The 6,000-nt window shown below is 38.8% G+C and overlaps 1 protein-coding gene across 7 annotated transcripts in view; it reads left to right on the top strand.

Moving 5' to 3' along the window:
• Positions 1 to 5,162, top strand: part of HYCC1 (hyccin PI4KA lipid kinase complex subunit 1) — a 78,878-nt gene extending 73,716 nt beyond the window's left edge. For all 7 annotated transcript variants that reach the window (XR_012074423.1, XR_012074418.1, XR_012074417.1 and 4 more), the window contains one exon: positions 4,888 to 5,162. The gene's annotated coding sequence lies outside the window, so the exon portion shown is untranslated. The remainder of the gene's footprint in view (positions 1 to 4,887) is intronic.
• Positions 5,163 to 6,000: the final 838 nt, after the last annotated feature.

The following is a 6,000-nucleotide window of genomic DNA, read 5'->3' on the forward strand; positions in this document are numbered from 1 at the left end:
TTTTGAAAAGAGGATTGATATCTTGCTTTGCTAAAGGGAGGGTATTTAGTGAGATACACTTCAAAGATATAATAGGATTAAAAACATTTCAAAAAAGTTGAACTTCAATGTAAATATGAGAACAATAAATGATTTCTCTCTAGGGACTATTTTAGGAGTCAGTTGTCTTGCTGTCAAAGACAATGCTAAAGTTTTTTGGGTTTTTTTTCAAATCAAGACTGATTATCAAAGATTGTCTGGTGTAAAATAAAACCAGACAGAACTTTAGTATCAGGGCAATTGGTTGTGATTAAAAATTAACAAATGAGCCAAGAAAGAAAAGAAAACAAAAATAAGCCAACCTACATACTGCTGCTCTCATTTGCAAGGATCCTCTTTATCTGATACCTTCATGGGTTAACAGCCTCTAAACAGCCACCAAATTGATGACAACCACTGGGATCCAATTCCAGTAATCGTTCCCAGATGCTATCATAAAAAGCCAAAAGGGCATGAGGTTCTTCCTGAAGCCAAAACTCATGTAAATGAGCACTTTGCATGGTTATTACTTTAGCCTCACCGTGAAATGCGAATCTGAGATCAGGACACCATGGTCAGGTGAGGGCCCTCTTCAGAGTCACAGACCTCTCATTGTGTCCTCACATGGTGGAAGGGGCTAGGGATCTCTGTGGCATCTCTTTTATAAGAACACTAATCCCATCCAAAAGAGATCCGCCGTCATGACTCAGTACCCTCCAAGGCCTCTTCCCCCATCACCATCACATCTAGCATTAAGATTTCAACATGTGAATTTGTGTCTTTTTGTTTAAAATATGACTTTTGTGGGGAGTATACAGTCGAGTCTTGCTTTTTTTTTATCCACTCTGATAATCTTTGCCTTTTAAATAATGTGTTTAGATCATCAACCTGATGTAATTATTGATGTGGTTACATTTAAGTCTATCATTTTATCATCTCATTATTTATACCCTCTGCTCCGTGTTCTTTTCTTCCCACATTTTTGCTTTTAAATTTTTTTCTTTCTGTTCCATTTTAAATTATTTGTTGGTATTTTAGCCACACTTCTTTGTATTATTATTATTATTTTTAGTGGTTGCTCTAGGAATTACAAAATGCATTCCTAATCAGAGCTTGTCTTCTTAATACGGTACATCAGAAGCTATCCTGGAAGCACACCTAGCACGTGTTTATTAACACCTTGTTGACTAAAACTGGGCCTCATCACTACATTTATGGCAATCATTGTCCACAGGTAGTAACTGGGTTAGACAAATTAAGATTAATATTCAGTAAATAAATATTAATAGAAAAAGAAAGAATCAGTGTCACAGTAAGTAATCTTACCTAATATATTTAGTTTGCCAAATTTTTAACCTCAGTCCATTTTAACACAATTTTTTAGTTTTTTTGTTTTTTTGGGTTTTTTTGGTCAATAATTTATTTTACTAAGGAAAAGTATCCCCTTCAAAGGATTTCATGTAGCTTTTAGTGTTTGTTGCCCTACACCTCTTATTCCCACCTTATTTATTTGGGGTAGGAGTTCCCTTTAGAATAAATTTTGAAAGTTTGTACAAAATGGATCTATGGTAGATAATAGTTATAATCTATTAGTGAGTGAATAGCAAATGTACAGAAGTACCTATTTTCTGACTACAAACATGGAAGTTGATGAAAGATGGGTTCCATTTTATTCTAGCAGAACAAAATTTCTCCCAGTGAGATTTTGCCATAAAAGAGACAATCATAGTTAAAACAAAAACAAAGCAAAAACAGAAAAAAGTTTTATTTGTGCTACTGGGTTGTTTCCTTTTCAATTTTTAAAAGAAGGTAGGTATTATGTGTTACTTGTAATTTTGTTTTAAAAAGCCAAAATAACATTTTGAGTATGTTTTTCTTAATATTAAAAAAAATAAATTAGGTTTATATATTCATTTATTTTTAACAGAGGTACTGGGGATTGAATCCAGGACCTCATGCATGCTAAGCATGCACTCTACCACTGAGCTATACCCTCCCCTTCTTTCTTAATATGTTTTAGTACAGTAGGTATACTTGAGAAAATATGCCTAATTATGGGGAAAAATAATTGTCATTTGTGAAGTTTAATTAAATGTAATATATTTGGCTTGTGAAAACGAGGCCTGTGATTTTGAAAGCACATTTCCTACTTTCTTCTCTGATGGGAGCTTATAGCTCTTCATTAATGATGATTTAATTATAAATTCTCGAGAGTAGAGACTGCACTAGCAACTTGTGTGCGCAGAGAGACAGGTTTGTTCAGCCTCATGATTTACAATTTAATGAATGCACACACAGGCATTATCTTATTGAATTTTCTTAACTTTCCAAGGCGGTAGTCAAGGAAAACCCTTCCAGATAAGGAAGCTGAGGCTCAATAACAAGTGAAAGGTCTACTTTCACATCACGTGTACTGTTAGAGTAGAGACTAAGAGCAGCCCAATGCTCTTTCCTCTGCATCAGCATACCCACACCTCCCATCCCACACTGCACACCTCCCTGGAGTCAGCCGTATACCATTTGCATGCAGACTTTCCTGCCATCTACGTGTTTCCTAGAGGGCCAGCATGGGCTGCTTGGGTAGGAAGTCATTTTTGTGCAGGGCTCTCCCATTTATCATGCCTGGACCTCACCCACTAAGTGCCAGCCAGCACTGGCCTTCTGTCATTGTGCCTCCTGGGCAGCGTGGTACTGTACCAGTGCTCTCTACCATGCTGACCCTTGGCTGCCATAAACAGCAGGGCTTAAACCATGAAGAGTAAAAATAGTCTTGGCAAAGCATTTTGAACATCTTCTTGATCAACATATAAACCCTCTCATATGCAAGGCTGCTCTAGGACATAGGAGAAGGTGTTTAGAGGGGATAAAGGAGTATGTGGAATCCCTCCCATCCCTTGAGCAAGGGGAGTGCCACAGCTTAGAGAAGGAGCTGCCGGCTGGGGTAGAAGAATCACCTCAGATAATCATGATACTAACAATAACAATGCTAACGCTAGGCACTGTGTTAAGCCACTTACATGTACTATCCCATTTAATTCTCACAACAGCGCTATGCAGTTGTTGCTACCATAATCCTCATGGTGTAGATCAGTGAACTACCATCATCCCTTGCCGCAGCCAATATTATAACTTCCTTTCCAGTCTTTCTGCTTCTGTGGTTCCCTCCATATAGTCCATTCTCCTCGAAATCAGCCTAAGCCATTTTTATAACATGAAATCAGACCATATCATCCTCTGCTAAAACTCTCTGATGACAACTTCCTGGCACTGACTGAAATCTATAGTCCCACAGTGGCCACAGGGCACACATGCCCTGGCCGCACATACATCCCTGACCTCATCTCCTACTCTACTAAACATGGACCTCACTCCAGCCACACTAGCTCCTTGCCATTCTCAGAACAGGCCAAGCTTGCTGCCCTCTGCGGTTACTGTCCTCTCCCCTAGATAGGACTCACTCTCTTACCTCATTTGGTCTCCGATCCAACTTCACACCCCAGACAGCCCTTTCCAGATGGCTCAGTCTAATATAGCCTCCCTTCTTCCCTCTTCCCTTCACCCTGCCTCACATTTCTGCACAGCTCTTAGTGCCATCTGACACTATTAAATGCCCCTTTACCCATCTGTTCATTATTTCTCTTTTAATGACAATGGGAGTTTAGTAAGTAGGAGCTTTGACTTCTTTACCCCTTAGAAAGCTGCTTCGCACATAGTGACTCAATATTTGTTCAATACAAGTGGCTTAGAGAAGTTAAGTCACTTGCCTGATATTCAGAGCTAACAAATAGTTGATTTGCACTCTGAACTCTCAGAGTCAGAGAAGACCCCTCTTTGGGAAGGAAAAAAAATTATAGGGAAGCTGAAGATGGGAGATGGGAACGAACAAGGCCTTCCTGCTCCTTTCTGCTAGGGAGTGCTCAGTGGAACTTTTTTTTCTTTTAATCCATAAAGTAACCAAAGAGAATTGTATAAAAGGCAAGGCTAAAGTGCAGACACTTCAGAAGTGTCAGGAGTCTTGCAGGTAAAATTGAACCAAAGCCCACTTCTCTTCCTGGGCTACAAGGTTTGCCGGGACAGTTACATGCTTTAGCCTTGCTGCTTAATTGTCATACGAAAGGAGTTCGTATAGCCTCAAACCTTTGGAGCTTAAAACAGCTCTGTAGGAATCATTTTGAACAAATTAATTCAAACTTAGTTAGTTCACTTATAATGGCAGGGGACAAGAATAAAGCTAAGTGGTGTACTTTGCATTTAATACCATTCCTTAAGGTCTTGAGAACAGAAAAGAACTGGACAAAAATGACTGTGCCGTCGACAGGTACTTCCTTATTAGGAAAGAAGTTAAGCATTCACACTACAGACTGCAGAAGGAAATTAATCTGGCAATTCTAGAACAAACTTCACAATCAGGGTTAAGTTTTCATAGAGTGGGGGAAAATAAAGGAGAGAAAATCATTTAGGACTGCGTTTTGCAGATTTGGCTACTTTCATGGACATCTTTGCGGAGGGGGCTGCAAGTTTTCTTCAGTAACATTTAAAGTTTTGTGTTTTGTGTTCATAATCTAAACAAACCAATACACACTTGTTCGGGATGACCTGGACTACCGCTTTCCACACCAGAGGGCTGCCACGTGGACCACGCCGCTAAACCAGAACTGCAGTCGACCCCTTAATGCTTGCTTTGTTCCTCTGCTTTAGAGTCATTTTCAATTTAGAAATTTTCCTCTTCCAGTTCTTGGTATCGTGTCCTTTCATTCTTTTCTCCTTCCATACCGTAACTCCGGGAGCCTAGCTAGCTATATGTTGAATACTTAAGATATTTTTAAAGTAATTACACAAAATTTTTAAATGGTTTGTCTTTTTGGCTAGGGGGAAGCAAGGAAAGTCGACAGAATAGATTCTGAAGTGATGTGGACTCAGTTTCTTGCTGGAATTTGCAAAGCCGGTTTAAATACGATCTTAGTTGTCAGAAGATTGTTTTTTAAATGTAGAAATTCAAGAAGACAGCCTTTGAGAATGCAAATTTTGAAGAACTTGGAATCCTTTTTTTCATTTCAAATGCAATATTAAGCACAGAGCTCAGCTAGCTGGATGTCAGTGTGTTCAACATAAGGAAATCACAGTAATAAAAACAGCCTCTCTGCCTTGCTGGTATTTGGTGCTATCTTTGCCCTACACCATTTCCTGAGGGTTATTGTTTAGAGAAACAGCAGTGCGCACAAGAGCTCTACAGGGTGGAAAATTAAGTCAGAGTGACTAGCTAAGAAGCAATGAATGGATTTCAGCAGGTGAAATATGATGACTTACAAAGTGGGAATGACGCTTCCAGAAATGTTCAGGGTTGTGAGCCTCACTGTTGGGGACCAAATAAAGCTTACGTGAGAAAAAAAATAAGAATGCCTAAAAGTCACATAGTAATTAAGACAAGAATTAAGGCAAAGCAGTTCACAGGGAGGGATGAGGATGTAAGGAAGGCCTTTATCTTGAGGTGATCTTCATGCCTTTGGGATTCAGGGGTCTGTGCTCCCAGAGGGATGACCTAGTGGGTTTCAGCACTTGTTGGTGCTGACTTGCTGGTCCCCAATACCTCTGCAGATGTCTTGGCAAGATATCATTTACATATAAATGCCTCAAATAGAGGTATTTTAATAGAGCCTGCTACTACGGAAAGGTTTGCAAATGAGTGAAAATGAGGAAGGAAGGATGTTAGACTTTTTATTCAACTTCAGATATTCATCTTTCCACCTTACCTAGAGGGTTCTTAGTCACAATGGGAACAAATTATAATTCTAAAGAAATTACTTTGTTAAATATACACACATATACAATATACACATGCATTTTTAACTCTTTAAAATGAAATTTGTTTTAGATAATTCAAATATTTTCACTTAGAAGGGAAATTTCAAGATTAAGCCAGTCAAAGCATTTTCTGACATTAAATTAATATATGTGGAATGAGTTGTCTGAAAAGGAGTGTAT

This window comes from Vicugna pacos, chromosome 7 (assembly GCF_048564905.1).
Source record: "Vicugna pacos chromosome 7, VicPac4, whole genome shotgun sequence".
NCBI lineage: Eukaryota > Metazoa > Chordata > Mammalia > Artiodactyla > Camelidae > Vicugna > Vicugna pacos.